This window comes from Eriocheir sinensis, chromosome 4 (assembly GCF_024679095.1).
Source record: "Eriocheir sinensis breed Jianghai 21 chromosome 4, ASM2467909v1, whole genome shotgun sequence".
In the NCBI taxonomy this organism is placed as follows: Eukaryota; Metazoa; Arthropoda; class Malacostraca; order Decapoda; family Varunidae; genus Eriocheir; species Eriocheir sinensis.
In genome coordinates, this window is record NC_066512.1 from 13,857,882 (window position 1) to 13,877,949 (window position 20,068).

Sequence of the window (20,068 nt, forward strand, 5' to 3'; positions counted from 1 at the left end):
GTTCATTTTGCAATGAAAGGACATTAATTGCTGGTTGGATATCATGCATGTGTGTGTGGAATTATGCGACTTTCAGAGACATTAGATGAAACAGGGAATCAATAAACTAATTAATTAATGTAATAATACTCAACTTTGGCAAAATTGGAACGGCGTAAATGTTACAAGGTATACAATAAACGAAAATAACACACAAACACACGAGCAAAGAGGTACACAAATACTCTCTCTCTCTCTCTCTCTCTCTCTCTCTCTCTCTCAGGATGGCTGGCTGGCTCACCTGTTGCGTCCTTACTTGAGAACCGTTCGCTGTGCCTCTCAGGCGGCGCCGAGGAGCCTCTTGTGTTCCTGGGGAAAGGCGGGACAGGCGGTCAGGCTTACGGCGCCGTGAGTAAAGCGGTGCATATTGATATTAAGGGAAACATATGAAAGGTGAGACAGGCGGTCAGGTTTACGGCGCCTTGAGTAAGTCCCTGCATATAAAAGTAAGGGAAACAGATCACTGACCGCACAAAGAGTGTGTAATGAAATCACGAAACACGCTGCTCCATAATGTAGAATAGGTGATGCTAATAAAAAAAAAGATATATACGAAGAGAAAGTACGTTACATGTTCTCATGGACAGGTGGATATTAAACGGAGAAAAAAGTCAAACATCACTAAAGAGAATTTGTTTGCCAGAAAATATGGTCTAATAAGAAAAGTCCCCAATATATTCTCATGAACACACGGATATTAAACCGGGTAAAAACAAAAAAAATATTTTCATGGGGAATTTAAGTTTGCCAGGAAATTTGGTCCACTTGGAATTTCTTTGGAGGTAATTTAAGAGAGAGAGAGAAAGGACGGGAAGGTCGTTAAAAAATTATGTGGCTGCGATCACCACTTAATAAATAAAGAACGGAACAGGAGCTTATCGAGCTTATTGATCCCAAACTATAGAAGAGCCACTTTCAATCTTGTTCGTGAACTGATACCTCAAGCAACTTGGGAAGACCTAAAGTTCTCCCTTGCAGACAACGCACGGAACATCTTCCAAGAAAAAACTCGTAGAGGTAGAGAGGACAACAGTTCCCATGAAACCTAGGAGAACAAACAATGGTGTGAATACACCATGGATTACTTACCAAATAAGAAGAGCAATATATTTAAAGAAAAGAAAGTATAACTTGTGGAAGGAAAAAAACACCGATGAAGCACGTGAACAATACCACCACAGCCTCAGAGCTTGTAGAACACTTACCCGCCAATGTAACCCTACAGGAACTTAACGACTCAAGGCTGGAGGCTGCAGAACGCTTAGCCTCAGACCTTACTATTATTTCCGATTGGGGCAAGAGAAACCTGGTGTCCTTCAACGCCTCAAAAACACAGTTTCTCCACATATCCACTCGACACAATCTTCCAAACAACTATCCCCTATTCTATGACAACACCCAGCTATCACCTTCCTCAACACTAAACATCCTCGGTCTATCCTTAACTCAAAATCTCAACTGGAAACTTCATATCTCATCTCTTACTAAATCAGCTTCCTCGAGGCTGGGCGTTCTGTACCGTCTCCGCCAGTTCTTCTCCCCCGCACAATGGCTGTCCATTTATAGGGGCCTTGCCCGCCCTCGTATGGAGTATGCATCTCATGTGTGTGTGTGTGGGGGGAGGGGGTCCACTCACACAGCTCTCCTTGACAGAGTGGAATCAAAAGTCTTCGTCTCATCAGATCTCTTCCTCCTACTGATAGTCTTCTACCTCGCAAATTCCGCCGCCATGTTGCCTCTCTTTCTATCTTCTATCGATATTTTCATGCTGACTGCTCTTCTGAACTTGCTAACTGCATGCCTCCCCTCCTCCCGTGGCCCCGCTGCACAAGACTTTCTACTCATGCTCATCCCTATACTGTCCAAACCCCTTATGCAAGAGTTAACCAGCATCTTCACTCTTTCATCCCTCACGCTGGTAAACTCTGGAACAATCTTCCTTCATCTGTATTTCCTCCTTCCTTTGGCCTGAACTCTTTCAAGAGGAGGGTATCGGGACACCTCTCCTCCCGAAATTGACCTCTGATTTTGAACACTCCTTTAACCTCTGTTCTGGAGCAGTAAGTAGAGGGTCTTTTTTTTTTTTTTCATTACGTCCTTGAACTGTCTCCGTAGCTGTAAAAGAAAAAAAAAAAAAAAAGCTCGACTATGAGAAGCAAATAGCAAGTGAATCCAAGTCTAATCCAAAAAAAGTTCTTGACATAATATAAAAACAAAAAAGAAGTCGAAAAGCAACATCGGTCCCCTAAAGGATGAAAGCGGCGCCCTAACACAAGACCGCAGACACATGGTCGAAATCCTGAAGAAGAACTTTGCGTTCATGGTCGAGAACACTGAGTCGATATCCGAGAGCCCTACTCCATCGAGGGAAATCATGCCCCTAGGAATTGGCAAAAGAACCTAGATAAACTCGAGACAAATAAGTCAACCGGACCCGACGACTTGTCACCCAGGCTGCTCAAGGAACTCAAGCAACAAATACCCAAGCCACTCACCACCATCTATAATCTGACACTACAATAAAACAAAGTTCCCGAAGACTGGAAGCAAGCGAACGTAACACCGATCTACAAAAAGGGAGAAAAAGCGAACAGCCAATACAATTAGCTTGATCAGTTTGGAAAGGAAGGTTCGAGAGATTTATCAGAGAGACAAACTCACAAAAAATTTCTTGAAGACAACAATATTATTTCCGATCCTCAGCACGGTTTCAGGAATAAACGCTCATGCTTAGCCAACTTACTGGACTTCTTCCAAGGTATATATAATAACTGGGATAATAATATCCTTAGTGATGTTATATATCTAGACTTTCCAAAGGTCTTTGACAAGGTACCACACGAACGACTTTTTAAAAACTGAAATCGGCGGGAGTAGGAGACAATCTGATTGCGTGAATTAAAGATTGGCTCACAGGAAGAAAACAACGAGTTGTACTCAACGGGCAGACCTCCAAGTGGCTCCCGGTTACCAGTGGAGTGGCACAGGGGTCAGTGCTGGTCTCCATTCTCTTAATCATATATATCAACGATCTAGAACTAGGATTAAAATCCACCCTTTCCAAATTTGACGATGGCAGAGGTGGGAGGGAAGGCCCTACCGACAGCAGACTGCGAAGTAATCCAGAGAGACCTAAACCAGATCACTCAGTGGTCAGAAAAGTAGCAAATGTACTTTAACACCAACAAATGTAAAGTACTGCACATCAGGTCTAGAAATAGCAACCACATTTACCTACATGGGTGGCGAACTACTACAGGTAGTGAGGGAGGAAAGAGACCTCGAAGTCACTGTCAACAGTGACCTGAAACATACAAAACACTGCAAGTCCGCCTGCAGGAAAGCCAATACTGTGCTCGGGATCATAGCAAGGAATTTCGAATACAAGACGCCGGGAGTTATATCTTTGTTATATCTTCGCTGGTAAGGCCCCACCTGGAATACGCCGTGCAATTCTGGTCTCATAATTAAAAGAAAGACATTGAATTACTCAAGAGAGTACAGCGACGCGCTACGAAAATGATACCAGCATTGAGGACGCAATCTTACGAAGAACGACTCGACTCAACCTCTCCACGTTGGAAAAGACATGATACAAGTCTTCAAATACCTGAATAAATTATGCTATGTCGATCACTCCATATTGTTCACGCTACAAACTAACCCGAGAACAAGAAACAACGGTAAAACAGTTCAAGCGAAGCGATGCAGTATGGATATCGGCAGGAGTTATTTTTCAGTTAGAGTCGTCCTCCACGGGAACAGGATTCCTGCAGGAGTGGTTAGTACGGAAACAATCAACTCTTTTAAGAATCGCATTGACCGTCACTTTGCTACGTCGGAAGTGAACTGAACGTAATCCTGGATATGTACATTAGAGGTTTAATCCTTCCGCAGGTCAATCCTGTGGCTGACGGATTGATTAAATCAATACAAGCAGGCAGCTTCGTAATGAGCAAACAGGCTTTCTGTTGCCTGCTCGTCCATGTTTCCTCCTCCTCCTCCTCCCCATTCTGGTAGTGTTGCTCCTCCTCTTGTATAATTGCTTCTCGTGCTATTTCTTCCCCTCCTCCAGCTGGCACCGCTGTCTCTTATATTGCTTAACTTCCTCCGGCATCTCCTCCATTATGTTATACCCTTCCTCTTCCAAGAATTGCTCCAGGTTCTTCTTCGTTATCGTTTTCACATCCCCCTTCTCCTCCTCCTGCTCTTCTTCCTCCTTCTCCTCCTCTTCCTCCACCTCTTAGTGTGGCTCCGTAACTCTCAGTCCTGGTAGAGAAATTACCCTCCAGTGAATTTATATGTGTGTGCTGTGCATCCTACCACACAATTTTTTTTTCTCTCTCTCTCTCTCTCTAATTATGTTGTGTGTATTCAAAAGCCTCCGCCACGTGTTTTCTCGGATGAATGAAGGGAGGTGTTCAGCTGAGAGGAAGGTGGGCTGGGGTTGGAATGAGAGCTGAAAACGGATGGAGGAAGTAGGCAGTGAGGCATTTATTTTGCGGGATGTGCATGGAGGTGGAGATAGGGGGGGGGGGGGGAGATTGCTCCCTCTTGCACGAGGGAGCACGGGCCTTTGCCAAAGGCGGCCCGTAGCAGGGAGCCGACAGACCGACTCTATCGGCGATCGAAATCTAGCCGACCAAGTCGGTCTGTCGACGAGGACTGGCGTGTCTCTGCATGGAGGTGGAGATGGAAGGGGAGGGGGAGGGAGAAGTGTGTGTGTTCGCTTTACTGGAAAGTCATAGGAAAGATGAATTCATGTGATTTGCAATAGTCCCGCAAAGTGTTTTTTGTCAAACTCTTTCTCGTGTGTGTGTGTGTGTGTGTGTGTGTGTGTGTGTGTGTGTGTGTGTGTGTGTGTGTGTGTGTGTGTGTGTGTGTTGGCTGAGTATATTAGTTGCGTGACGAATTAAAACATTTTTCTTCCGTGTCGCTTCTGAGGTCGAGTAAATCTTGCGACAGAGTGAGATTAATTGGCATCGTTATCAATGCACGAGAAACCTTAATAAGCAAAGGCAAAGGAGACTTGGAAGGAAGCATGCATAACAGTTTCTCTCTCTCTCTCTCTCTCTCTCTCTCTCTCTCTCTCATTTCAAGTTCAGGCATTCTCTGTGAGTGTCAGACTGAAAGCGAAAATATTGAAGCCTCGTTCCTTTCCTTTCCCATCCTTGTCTAATCTACCCTTCCCTCTCTCCCTTCATTCCCTTCCTATCTCTTCCTTTCCCTTCCCTTCTCCCACTCCTCCCTCAGCAATATGTAATGGCCCTGTCAATTATCCTCACCGGAGTTACCGATTCCACTTGAAGGTTCCGTCCGCCCTGCCTCTGAAATATCACTCGGTATGTCCTGCTGCTTCTCCCTCCCTCCCTCGGATTCCTGGGATTTTTTATCATTTCGGCCTTAAGGGGCTATTACACTGGGCAAATTTTCCGTGGAACGTCAGTCAAACCACGATTTCCGCTGCGTGGTTTTCTGACGTGTCCACGATCTTCCAGAGCTACGGTAGATTTCACTGAAGGACGACGGTATTACTCACCATCATCATCAGCAGCAATAACAACAAACAATTGAGAACCACGTTAGCGGAAATCATGGTTTGACTAAAGATCCACGGAAAATATGTCCAGTGTAATAGCTCCTTTACTCTCTGCCTACTTTGTCTTATTATGGTGATGTTGTTTCCGTCTTTTGCATTGTCTTATTTTTTGATTTGGAGGCTATACGTTTTTTTTCGTTTTAATTCTCTGAAGCGTCAAGCCAAATCATCTGCGTTTGAAGATTTATCTGCATCTCCTTCATGGTATTTTTCGTTTTGTTTCCCGCCGCCACAGATTTTAACAAATTTTCCTGTAGCTATTTTTACCAGCGTCGTAGTTCGTTCTCACTGACCTTTCTTACTCTTTTAAAGTTTATGGTCTCTCTCTCTCTCTCTCTCTCTCTCTCTCTCTCTCTCTCCCCCCCCCCCCCCGCTACTCACCCATCCTGTTCTCGGCCATCTTGTAGGTGTGCGCCTCCAGCTTCACGGGGTCGGTGCTGCCCAGCTTGTTCCTCACCGTCCCTTGGATGATGTAATTGAGGCCAGGTGTGAGGCCCTCCAGGGTGAAGGTCGGGTACTCGGAGGTCACATTCACCTGTCCCCGGCCCGTCAACGCCTCGAACACCTGCCGGGGAGAGGACGCAGGTTGTGGGAAGGGTCAGGTTATCGGAGGAGGAGGAGGAGGAGGAGGAGGAGGAGGAGAAGGAGGAGGAGAAGGAGGAGGAGGAGGAGGAGGAGGAGGAGGAGGAAACCTAGAATCATGGAAAATCAGGAAACCGAATGAGGGATAAAAATTAAGTAAAGGACGAGAGGAGAGTTGAATGAGTAAAATAAAGGATTAAGGAAAATTGGAAAGGGTGATGGATCCTGACAGATACTGGTGAGGGTTGTAGAGGAAAACAAAGGGGAAGTAGGTGGTGGGGAGGAAGAAAGGTGTCATAAAAGGATTGGAGAAGGAAGATTGGGGATGAGATGGAGGTGTCAGGAAGGGACTGTAAGAGCCAGTGGAAGGGAAGAAGGGGTTAGGGATGTGCTTGGGTGTTTATACAAGAAAGGGAATGAAGGTGTTAAGGGTAGGGATGGTGGAGTCACTGTCGAGGAAGGAGAGACGTAAAAGACATGAAAAAGTAAGGCAATGGGACGGGTGGGCAGGGAAGGGGACGAAGCTGTCAGAAATAGGGACGGAGAGCGAAGGGAGAAGAATAGCAGGCTAGGCGGAGAAGAGATTAGGCAAGGCCGAGGGCATGGTGGAGGGGACGGATGGGTACGGAAGGGGATGAATGGGTTAAGGGAAGAGTGGAAGGGTGAGGGGAAGGAATACCAGGTCATGGAGGGAATAAAGAATAAAGCCGAAAAGTTAAGGGGAGAGTATTATACATTAACTGAAGGCTTAGAGACGCAATGACAAGGAAAGGCGTGACGGCACAGGCGGATAAGGGGAGTGAAGTGGAGAAGGCAAGGGTTGATAAAAGAGAAGTCAAGAAGGTCATATGAAACAGAGAAGAGATTGTTATAAAGTAACGGAAGGCTGAGGGGCAATAAAGAGGAGAGGCGTGGTGTCAGTGCGGGATACAAGGAGTTAATAACGGAATAAGTAAAAGATAAAACTACGGCCATAAATATATATGAAAAAGAAAACAAACTGGCAAAAGACTTTAGCGAGGCAATTACAAGGGACGACACAACGTCACAGGCGGATAAAAGAAACAAAGGGGGAGAACGGACAATGATAAGGAAAATAACAAAGAAAAAAGAAAAAATATTACTCGTCAACCTGCCTTTTAAACCTCGTGCCAAGTCGACTGCTTCTTGGTAGTATTTATGTAAGTATGGCCACGCGTCAGGAATCAATGTGGAGTGATTGTCGCTTCCTGGAGGCCATTACGCAAACTGTTCTAAACAATAGTTCATCCACGCAAAGCCTTTCAATATGACTAATGGTAAACATTTTGCTTGCAGTTTTTATTTCATTTTTTAATCTCTTTCTGGCAACCAAATAAGTCACAGATATTTCTTAAATTTTCTTTCTTATTAAAACGTATCCATGTGTGTGTGTGTGTGTGTGTGTGTGTGTGTGTGTGTGTGTGTGTGTGTGTGTGTGTGTGTTTCAAGCGTAAACAAGTAACTACGTCAATTTGTTTAGTTCTGTCCACTTTCTGCCTTGACAAGCCCCGGATGGGAATTTTCGGCAAAGATTTCACGTCAGAAACACACACGAGTTTTGTTTTGAGTTTTCTGTCTCCAGGTTTATACGTTGAAAAATGATACGCCTTTTACTTACGGTCTCACAAACAAAATAAAGATTAAAGCTTGCATGAAGGTGAAAGTGACACAACAGAGAAGGAAACGTGTTTTTAAAACCTGGTTCTCGAGGGGTAAAAAGTCAAGGAATTGGCACGGCCACTTGTTTTTTTAGAGACACGAGAGGAAGGAAGACGAGGGGCTACCTGAAGTGGAAGGGGAAGAATAACAATACACATACACTCTTGAAGGATAAAACGGAGCGAAAACAACAACAACTATCCATGTTTCATAAAGGTCATATGAAAAAAAGGTGTGACCTAGAGGAAGAAATGAAAGGAGCACCAGCCTTCTCCCGGAGCAGTCAGTCATGGCGGAATGTATAGGTGGAGACAACAGCAGCACACCCACAGGCTCTTATCAAATCACAATTGTGTTCCTTGACTTAAATAACGCTGTTTTCTTCAATCTACGAGGAAACGGCAAGTTTAGGGGTTGAAAAAAAAAAAAAATACTACCACTGCGTCGTGTTGTGCTGATTGAAAAGTACACAATACAAATTTAGCCAAGTCCTGCACCTCAGATTCACAAATTTACTGACTCCTTTCTCTCTATGTACTTACCCGCCGTTTGCTTCCGTCAGTCTCCTTACGAGTCAAGTTACTAAAGCACATCCTTGCAATTAAAAATTTAGTATTTAGCTTGAGTAGAATGCGATGGAAGAACACGTGAGGCGTGGGGCAGAACGTGCCTCGGGAGGGAACCTGAACCGTTAGTGGAAAAATAAGTGGGAAGAGAAAACGTGAAATGAGGGTATAATGCAGATTTAGTAAACGAACGTTTCACCTATGGGGAGGCGGTGGCTGAACAGATAGCGAGACGGCCCCGCGTTCAGGAGGACGCGAGTTCAATCCCCGACCGGTGCCACCAAGCTGGGATTTTTCAGCCGCCGCCGAGTGGCTTAAAACTATCCACATGCTGTCCAGAAGACCACCTATCAACCCGGATTCTAGATTCTAGGATTAAAGATGAGCTCCGGGAGGGCAGCATGAGCCAACGCAAGATGGCGCCGCTGTAAACACTCGCCTGCGCCAGAACGGGCTGGGCCGACCATCAGGCCCCACCGGGAAGAAGCCTTGGACCGACCATCAGGATCCACCAGGAAGAAGCCTACCGGCGCAATAGGCCAAGACGTAAAAAAAAAAAAAAAAAAAAAAGAGCACGAGCATGAAGGAGTAAAAGAAAATACATTGTAGCGTAAATCGAAACAAGGCGAGAAAATAAAACGTCAAACGAGAAAAAGTAGGCGACGGGGTGAAACATTTATCTGGAACAAGAACAACCGGGTGGAGGAAACGTGAAAGGAATGTAAGATTGAAACGTGAGTGAGTAGTTGTATTGCTGGTGCTCTCCTCCTCCCCCTCCTCCTATCCTTGCTCTTCCTTTCCTCTTGCTCCTATCCATGCACTTCCTTTCCTCTTGCTCCTATCCTTGCTCTTCCATTCCTCTTGCTCCTATCCTTGCTCTTCCTTTCCTCTTGCTCCTCTCCTTACTCTTCCTTTCCTCTTGCTCCTATCCTTGGTCTTCCTTTCCACTTGCTCCTCTCCTTGGTCTTCCTTTCCTCTTGCTCCTCTCCTTGGTCTTCCTTTCCTCTTGCTCCTATCCATGCTCTTCCTTTCCTCTTGCTCCTATCCTTGCTCTTCCTTTCCTCTTGCTCCTATCCTTGCTCTTCCTTTCCTCTTGCTCCTATCCTTGCTCTTCCTTTCCTCTTGCTCCTCTCCTTGCTCTTCCTCTTGCTCCTATCCTTGCTCTTCCTTTCCTCTTGCTCCTCTCCTTGCTCTTCCTTTCCTCTTGCTCCTCTCCTTGCTCTTCCTTTCCTCTTGCTCCTCTCCTTGCTCTTCCTTTCCTCTTGCTCCTCTCCTTGCTCTTCCTTTCCTCTTGCTCCTCTCCTTGCTCTTCCTTTCCTCTTGCTCCTCTCCTTGCTCTTCCTTTCCTCTTGCTCCTATCCATGCTCTTCCATTCCTCTTGCTTCTATCCATGCTATTCCTTTCCTCTTGCTCCTATCCATGCTCTTCCATTCCTCTTGCTTCTATCCATGCTTTTCCTTTCCTCTTGCTCCTATCCATGCTCTTCCATTCCTCTTGCTCCTCTCCTTGCTCTTCCTTTCCTCTTGCTCCTCTCCTTGCTCTTCCTTTCCTCTTGCTCCTCTCCTTGCTCTTCCTTTCCTCTTGCTCCTCTCCTTGCTCTTCCTTTCCTCTTGCTCCTATCCATGCTCTTCCATTCCTCTTGCTTCTATCCATGCTTTTCCTTTCCTCTTGCTCCTATCCATGCTCTTCCATTCCTCTTGCTCCTATCCTTGCTCTTCCTTTCCTCTTGCTCCTATCCTTGCTCTTCCTTTCCTCTTGCTCCTATCCATGCACTTCCTTTCCTCTTGCTCCTATCCTTGCTCTTCCTTTCCTCTTGCTCCTATCCTTGCTCTTCCTTTCCTCTTGCTCCTATCCTTGCTCTTCCTTTCCTCTTGCTCCTCTCCTTGCTCTTCCTTTCCTCTTGCTCCTATCCTTGCTCTTCCTTTCCTCTTGCTCCTATCCTTGCTCTTCCTTTCCTCTTGCTCCTCTCCTTGCTCTTCCTTTCCTCTTGCTCCTATCCATGCACTTCCTTTCCTCTTGCTCCTATCCTTGCTCTTCCTTTCCTCTTGCTCCTCTCCTTGCTCTTCCTTTCCTCTTGCTCCTATCCATGCACTTCCTTTCCTCTTGCTCCTCTCCTTGCTCTTCCTTTCCTCTTGCTCCTATCCTTGCTCTTCCTTTCCTCTTGCTCCTCTCCTTGCTCTTCCTTTCCTCTTGCTCCTATCCATGCACTTCCTTTCCTCTTGCTCCTCTCCTTGCTCTTCCTTTCCTCTTGCTCCTATCCTTGCTCTTCCTTTCCTCTTGCTCCTATCCATGCTCTTCCTTTCCTCTTGCTCCTCTCCTTGCTCTTCCTTTCCTCTTGCTCCTATCCATGCTCTTCCTTTCCTCTTGCTCCTATCCATGCTCTTCCTTTCCTCCTCCTTCTCATTCTTCTTATGCTCTTATTGTTTCTTGTTAGACTTTTTTTTGTACTCTTAAACATGAATATCATCATCATCTACTTTTACTTCATCGTCATCACCATCTAATACTCCTCCCGCTCTTTCTATCCTATCTTCTCATTTCCTTCCCTTGCTCGTACTCTTTCCTCTATTTTGTCCCTTCTACTGTTATTCTTTATTCTTTTTTTTCTATATTTTCTTCCTCCTACTCCTCCTCCTGCTTCTCTTTTTTTCAACCACAATCACACCTTCTCTTCCTTCTCCTCCACACACTAAGTGATCGGCGAGAGCCAGCTAAGAGGTGTTCCGCGGCGTTGTGTTCTCTCGTTGCTCTGTCGAGCATGGTGCAGAGTCGTCATGAGGATGTATAACACTATATATGTTAATATTCAGGTTTCTCTATCGACACTCCTAGTGAACTGCAACCAGTCTGTGTGTGTGTGTGTGTGTGTGTGTGTGTGTAATTCACCCACGGCCTGCACGAGCTGGACCTATCGCCAGCAAGTACCCTATCGACCCAGGCAAGCTCATTATAGTCGATCTCTGGGTACTGTTGGAACCTTCACACACCATTAACCCCAAGGGAGGGGGACAGTAACCGCTCCTCTCTCAGTGGAAAAATCCCGGGCCTGAGCACGGCTCAAACTTCCGCTTGCCAGACCGTGAAGCCTGGAAGCGCAGAGCTCTACCACTGAGCTATCGGAACGATATATATATATATATATATATATATATATATATATATATATATATATATATATATATATATATATATATATATATATATATATATTTTTTTTTACGAGTATCTCTCTCTCTCTCTCTCTCTCTCTCTCTCTCTCTCTCTCTCTCTCTCTCTCTCTCTCTCTCTCTCTGTATATATATGTGTGTGTGTGTGTGTGTGTGTGTGTGTGTGTGTGTGTAATTCACCTCTTGGTCTGCTGCGGGTCTCTCTCGAGACAGCCAGCCGTTCCTCTACGGAAGAGCACAGAGCTCTTAGGACCGATCTTTGGGTAGGACTGAGACCACTCACACACAACACACCACGACAACGAGGTCACAACTCTTTGCCTGACGTCGCGTACCTACTCACTGCTAAGTGAACAGGGGCTACACGTGAAAGAAGATGAACCCAACTTGTCTTCACCCGGCCGGTGAATCGAACCCCGGTCTTTCTGGTTGTGAGGCAGACGCTCTATCCACTGAGCTACCGGGCCGTATATGTGTGTGTGTGTGTGTGTGTGTGTGTGTGTGTGTGTGTGTGTGTGTGTGTGTATATATAAGGAAACCATTTCAATGCATTACGATAGTGCCTTCTGAAGTTACAACCACATCAAATATGCAAAGGGAGAGAGAGGTTACCTCCCCTCTCCCCCCCTCCCCCCACCACCAACAACAAGAACAACAACAACACACAACAAACACCTTGTGACAAACTCCTATTTACACCACTAAATTTACGAAAAGTAGGTTCTTGTCTTCCTGCTGATTAATGATATTTTGTTGCGAAATTAATGCAAATTAACTCATAATATAACGTATATAACTGTGCTATGTACGGGGCGTTTACTTTTGGCTTGTTTGTTTACTGCTGGCCTGTTTGTTTACTGCTGGCCTGTTTGTTTACTGGAGGTGGTGGCGGTGGTTATTGTGGTGGTAGCAGCGGTAGCATTATAGGAGCGGGAGCAGGGATTGGAGCAGCGTTTTCCCTCCATCCATTCTCAAATATATGTAAAGCGCATGACACAGACTCCATTATAGAGACGAAAAATAAAGCATAACTCAACTTTGCGAGGAAAGGTGAAAGATATCTAATACCGGCACTCCTTATTTAGACTCCATGCAGGGTGGTGAACATGCCCATTATTTGTGTGGGCGTCAGGGATGGAATACTCGTATTCGGTATTCGTATTCGAATACATTCGAATGCCATATTTGGGTGTATTCGAATAATCATTGATAGAAATCAAAGTATTCTCATTCGTATTCGAATACAGGGGAAATGTATTCATATTCTGCGAATAATCTGACGAATATTTCAAAATTTATTATCAGATATAACAGATGTTGTTCCTTACAACTCCAGCTTCCTGGGCGGACGTATAATCGTTGTGTATAGTTCAGGTTCATGAGATTATTTTACTGTTGCATAACTTTAGAACAGTGTTATACCCAGTTTTATCAAGAAGGTATTTTTCGATGAAAAGTATTCATGAATGTATTCATGAATGCTTTCAACAAGTATTCGTATTTGTATTCGAATTAAAACCATTTCAGTGTATTCGAATTCGTATTCGTATTCGAATACACAACTCTTGTATTCACTACATCCCTGTTGTGGGTGTGTGTGCGTCCGTGTGTGGGACAGTGAGAAAAAGGGGAAGGGGATAGCGTCGTGAAGGAATGGAGTAGATTGAGCAGTATGTATTAAAAACTTATACCATGTGAAGCTGCAAATGGAGGTAAGATAGATATGGGTGAGGAGAAAAGTGTGAGTGTGTGGATGTGGGTGGGTGGGTGGGTGGGGGGGGTATGATATGGTGTGGTGTCGTGTGGTGTAGTATTGTGTAGTATAGTGTGTGTGCGTGTGTGTGTGTGTGTGTGTGTGTGTGTGTGTGTCGTGTGGTGTGGTGTGGTGTGGTGTGGTGTGTGCGTGTGTGTGTGTGTGTGTGTATGCGTGTGCTTGTGCGTGTGTGTGTGTGTGTGCGTGTGTGTGTGTGTGTGTGTGTGTGTGTACAAGACGTAATGGGAGGATCGGAGGATAATAGAGGTAAGGTGGCGAGGTGGCAGGAAAGGAGGAAGGATAGAAAGTGAGAAAGTGTGCAAAAGAAGAGAAGGTTGTAAGGAAAAAAAGAAAAGGAAAGGAATAAAGGATGAAAAGAGATAAAGGAATGGAGAGAGAGTAGGGAGTGAGGAAAGGGGAAAGGAAAGAAAGAAGGGAGAAAATCTGGAGGAAGGAAAATAAGGAAAGAAGGAAGTGAGGAAGGCGGCAGCAAGGGTCGGATAAAGGGAGTGATGAAGGGAGGAAGTAAGGAATGAGGAAAGGATTTTCAACGTAAGGGGAGAACTATGAGGCTAGCTGGCACGTATGTGTGTGTGTGTGTGTGTGAGAGAGAGAGAGAGAGAGAGAGAGAGAGAGAGAGAGAGAGAGAGAGAGAGAGAGAGAGAGAGAGAGAGAGAGAGAGACCCAGGTCCTTGACGCATTGAACGCTTTTGAGTTTAACGCCACACATTACATAATCGAACTCATTATCTATTGTGTCAATTTGAAGAACATGTATGTCACTTATTTGTATTAAAGGGCATCTCCCATCTATCAAATCAAGCTGTAATTTTATACAAATCTTCCTGGAGGCTTTGTCTTCGTCAGAGATGACCGAATTACCATTCTTTCTGTCGTCAGAAACCTAGGTCAACGTCATTGATGTAAATTATACACAGCACTGGGCCAAGAACTGAGCCCTGAGGGACACCACTAGTGACAGGCGCCGACTCTGAATTAAATCCATCGATCACCACTCTTTGATGTCTGTTGTTCAACATGGGTGTTTTTTCTGCGGGGAAAGAGGCTCATTCAGATCATCGCAGAACCCCCCAAAAGGATGATTTTACAATAGAACATCAAAATAATAAACGTCGAAAAAGATAATCAACACCAAGATAATGAACACAGAGAAAATGATATAAAAACACAAAAGAATGAAAAGAAAGAAAAGGGAAAAAAGAAAAGAAAAGAAAAAAAGAAAAAAATACCAATTGTAAATAAAACAAACAAAATAATAAAAATAAAATTAAAGAAGGAAAAAGAAACACACACACACACACACACACACACACACACACACACACACACATATATATATATATATATATATATATATATATATATATATATATATATATATATATATATATATATATATATATATATATATATATATATATATAAATAAATATAGTAATATCAAATACTTATAAAATAAATGAAAATATCTGTCTCTCGGCTCAAACAGCATCACAAAAATTATGTGTGAGTCTTTTCAGGGTGAAAGAGGCTCATCCAGACCATCACAGAACACTAAATAATGGAGGATATAAAAAAAGAACAGCAAAAAGGAAAATAAAGTATCAAACCACCAAGTATAATGTAATACTGAACATCAAAAGAGTAATATATAAACAGAACATCAAGAAAGTAACAGGGAACACCAAAAAATGCTAAAAACTCAAAATCCTGGAAAAGAATGATCCACCAACTAACTAAAAATCTCTCTAATTAAACAATCTATCTAATTAGCTAACTCTATCTGTTTGACTACCTACCAACCTACCTACCGACCTAACTAGCCATCTAACAATGAAACTAACTAGCTCACTAACTTTTTAACTATCTATTAAACTAACTCTTTAACTACCTATTTAGGTACCCACAGTCCCCCTCACCCTCCCCTCAGAACGCATTGCACTGGCTGTGTGTGTGTGTGTGTGTGTGTGTGTGTGTGTGTGTGTGTGTGTGTGTGTGTGTGTTTTTGTTGCTTGGCTACTTGGAGAGGCCGATGGAAGGAAGTTGTTTAAAACGGATACTACTGGTGTTGAGGTTTCCTTGCTTTTCTTTGTTACTCTCTCTCTCTCTCTCTCTCTCTCTCTCTCTCTCTCTCTCTCTCTCTCTCTCTCTCTCTCTCTTTTTTTGTCAGTCTGTTTGTCTGTGTCTGTCTCTGTATGTGTCTGTCTGTTTGTCTGTCTGTCTCATTCACTTATTCACTCACTCATTCGGGGAGGCGGTGGCTGAGTGGTTAGCGTGCCGGCGCAGCGTCCGGGAGCTCCAGGAGGGACGCTGGTTCGAATCGTGGCTCCCGTACAGCTGGGATTTTGCCGAGTGGCCTAAGACTACACACATGCTGTCCTGAAGACCACCTATCAACCCGGAATCTAGATTACTTCTCCATAGAGAGGCTCAAAGATGAGCTCCGGGGGGCAGCATGAGCCAATACAAGATGGTGCCACTTTAAACACTCGCCTGCGCTAGAACGGGTTGGGCCGACTGGGGCCGACCATCAGGCCCCACCAGGGAAAAGCCTAACGGCGCAATAGGCCACAACGTAGAACACACACACACACACACACACACACACACACACACACACACACACACATCATCATCATCATTATCATCTTTTTTCCTCACTCTCCTCCTTTTTCTGTTGCTTTCTGTTGCTCTAATTAACCTTTTTCCTCTTCCCACCTTTTCATTAATCGTTATCATTATCAGCCTAGGTTTGACCCTCCGAGGGATGACACTTGGCTTCTTTCACTTGTGCAGCTATTTTTCGAAAAAAGTATTCCTCAACAAATTTTAGTAGGTACTCACATAATTACTTTGTTAAATGAAACTTCTCAAAGCAGGTCTAGGTGTGAGAGGGACTTAGGAGTCGCTAGGAATCGTGCAAACAGGGTACCGAGTTTCATTTCAAGAAGTGGAAACAATAGAAGCGTTGAAGTCATCCTCAAGCTTTACTTAGCATTAGTTAGACCTCATCTTGATTATGCGGTTCAGTTCCGGTCACCTTACAATAGAATATACTATAGGCTATCAATATGTTAGAGTCAATATGTTAGACTAAGGAGTATAACAAAAAAATAATGATTCAAGGGGTGAGAAACTTGCCATATGAGTAAACGGATGAAGGGCTTTAATAGAGGGGATGTTAAAACGGTTTTGGTGGTAAATGACCCGGGTAGGACACATAGCAATGGGTTTATGTTAGATAAATTCATATTCGACAAAGACATAGGCAGAAAATGATTTACCAACAGGAAGTCAGCTATGCTCGTGTGGTCCCGTCTCTGAGTCTCAATTGGTCAAAATTCGCTTTAAACTCGTTTATGTTTCTGGATTGAACATCTTTGTCTATTGGGGAAGCTATATTTCTTTACATCTTTCAAGCTTGTGTGTGTGTGTGTGTGTGTGTGTGTGTGTGTGTGTGTGTGTGTGTGTGGTTTTGTGTGTGTGTGTGGTTTTGTGTGTGTGTGTGTGGTTTTGTGTGTGTGTGGTTGTGTGTGTGTGTGTGTGTGTGTGTGTGTGATATTTCTTTTTTTTTTTTGTAATACGAGAAGGGAAAAATCTACTAATATTCATAACATAATCTTACCAGTGTTATTCTAATCATGATTCGCGTGACGGGTATCTCTTAATATATCCAATAATCAATACTCTCCTTCCATAATGAGCACAGAAAGAACGATATTATACATCGATACTTGTATCCACTTCCTTCACAGCGAGGGTCTTACATAACCTCCCTCTTATTCGCGATACACCTCACCATCCTCCTCCTCCCCGTCTTCTCCTTCATCTTCGGCAGAAAGCATTGATTACTTGATGAGGTTTCCTAAGCTTCTTACGAAGGTCACTATCGATGGGGCTCTACAAGATGCTGCATAGTAGATAATAGGAAATATAGCAAGCAATTGCGTTGTGGCTTAGTTGGATAACGATAGTATTTTTTCTCGGGATAAAAGACTAACTTGTGTAAAAAAATTACTTTAGCCCATGTCATCACATTGCTTCTGAGTCCTTAGCTCCCCAGGATACAAAGAGCCACTGGAAACCAGATTGGCCAGATCGTTTTTGGGTTGGCTTCCGCGGGTCCTTTCCTCCCCGCCCCTCTGCCACAATGCCCCAGCATCTATATCTTCCTCTCATATATTACCTATAGCTATCAAATGAGAGGACTAGCCAGGTGTTGGAACTGTGTGGCAGTGAAGAAAGGAGGAAAGGACCCGCGAGAGCCAACGCAAAAATGATCTCGCCAATCTGGTTTCATTATAACCATGCACTGCATCATGAACGCATTATGCTGAACATGAGAATGAGATTTTTTCTTGACATAGTTTCTGAACTTATGTGACAAGGAAGCTTGACGTTGAAGGAGTAAAACGTGTAGTTCAGGGTAATCTCAGCGTCACCCTTTTTCAAAATTCGGTACCCCAGATTTTTCAATCCCGGCAGAACTTAACGAATGATTCACGCGCGTGTTCCTCAAAGAGGCGCCGGAACACGTGAATAATTTCAGTCTTATTTCTCGAGCGGAGGCTTGGGACATTGGCGCACCCTTGATATATTGCAATTTAGGTAACTTGAACAATTTTCTCCTTCTACCAGTAAACTTACTTTAATTTGCAGTTTATCTCGGTTAGTCCAGGCCAGCTGGTCGGAAAATTAGCTGCTGCCGCTCGGCACGATTCACGAAACCGTTTCTATTTCGAATTTGTTTTATTCTCTGCAGGAATCACAGACGAGGACGCGAGGCTTTGGTGTTCTCTATTTGTTTGTCTTCCCTCGCCCACTACGGAACAATGTCTCTGGTTTACATCTTGACGCACAAAAAAATCACTAATGAGATTCCTCGGCGCCTGCGGCCAGTGATGTGCGTCTTTCACATACATAGCATCTAGGTGTTCGATACTCTCTAGGTGTTCCTTGGCACTTCACGAACGTTGATTTTCGTGATTTTGGAGACGGTGAGGACACAGTGTCTTTAACGTGGTTCTCCACCTCGCGTCTGACAAGCGACCACTCGCCTGAGAGGAGCCAATAACGGTGATTCAAAAGAAGTCTCGAGCGCTGCCGCGCCCGCGTGCGCGCGCGCGCGCGCACACACACACACACACACACACACACACGTATAATAAACACACACACACACACACACACACACACATATACAAACACACACTCACCTGGCGTGATGAAGACCTGGTCGCCGGGCAGCCGGTGTGAGGTGAACGAGTTGTTGAACACCCAGGAGTGCCTCACCGAGGACGGCGCCGCCTCCACCTGGCAGGTCACGTTCACCTGCTGCCCCAGCCCCGCCCCGCCCCCGCCCGCCGCGCACACTGGTGAGCCTGGGGGTGAAAGTAGTGGCGGTGGTGGTGGTGGTTACGGCGGTGATTATGATTTTACATATGGTTTCTGTAATACGGGCATATGGTGTGAGTTTTGGTTTCTGATATTAATATGGCGTTGAAAGTGGTGGTTGTGGTAGTGGTGGTGACGGTGCTGGTAGTGATGATTTTAAAAATAGCTACCGTATTAAAGGTACTGGGTGGGAATTTTTCATTGTGATGGCAATATTGAAGCAACATTAGTGCGGTTATGATGTTGGTGTAGTGTGTATAGCGAAGTAGGATGGATGGGGAGAGGGGGGCATTGGTGCTTAGGGAGACGCTGAGCCTCACGGGACTTCCGGGTCGAGGCGCGTTAACCCTTTTACGAAGACACGTATATTCCGAATAGCGGGTAAAAGGGAAGGCTGAACGACACTGAAGGATGAAATATGAAGAACGTAGACTCAAGAGGTAAGGCCACATGGAGCAAAGTGTGTAGCAGGGGAGGGAAAAAGTTGGAAAGAAAGGGTTACCTCCTCTCCTGTCCCGCCTGAACACGCCACTTTACTTCCCCTTTCATGCACATTCTTAACGAAAAGCATCGAGCGAACGACACTGAATGATAAAACATGAAGGACGTGAGTGCCGGAGATAAGGTGTGATGGACCAAAGGAGTGGCGCCTGTTGGGAAAAGTTACGTCTTTGCTTGAACGCCGCCACACACGGACACGCAACTCACCTTTCATCTTCGTCATTACCCATTTAAGGAAGTACCAAGCTGCTAGCAGTATAATATATTTCCTCTAACTTATGGACGCTGAATTAGCAGTCGGGACTCGCGGTCACTGCGGGCTGAGTGGTTAGCGTGCTGGGCTCTCATTCACCACGCCATGGACAACGTCGGTTCGAATCCCCACGCTACCACCTGGGATTTTTCAGTCACCGCCGAGTGGCACAAAGAAATACGGGGTCCAGTCACGCGCCGATTTCTGTAAATGGGGCGGAGCTAGTGTGATGTCAGTAAGTGTAGGTTCGGAATATGTAGTGCATGTAAAAGTTTGCCAGAAAAGAGAACCAACGTTTTCTTCCTTTTTTCTTTGGTGTGGGATACTTTTTTTTTTTTTTTACGAACGAGAGAGAGAGAGAGAGAGAGAGAGAGAGAGAGAGAGAGAGAGAGAGAGAGAGAGAGAGAGAGAGAGAGAGAGAGAGAGAGAGAAATAACCACATACTGTCCTTGAATAGGTATACATAGTGATGAAAATATACATTACATGGCACCATATAGAAACACATATGTA

The 20,068-nt window shown here is 44.6% G+C and overlaps 1 long non-coding RNA gene across 1 annotated transcript; it reads right to left on the reverse strand.

Moving 5' to 3' along the window:
- Positions 1-277: 277 nt before the first annotated feature.
- LOC127008662 (uncharacterized) lies at positions 278-18,753 on the reverse strand. The gene is made up of 3 exons (XR_007761232.1): positions 18,624-18,753; positions 6,020-6,203; positions 278-348 (listed from the first exon to the last, which is right to left on the reverse strand). It is a non-coding gene; the product is annotated as an uncharacterized LOC127008662 (long non-coding RNA).
- Positions 18,754-20,068: the final 1,315 nt, after the last annotated feature.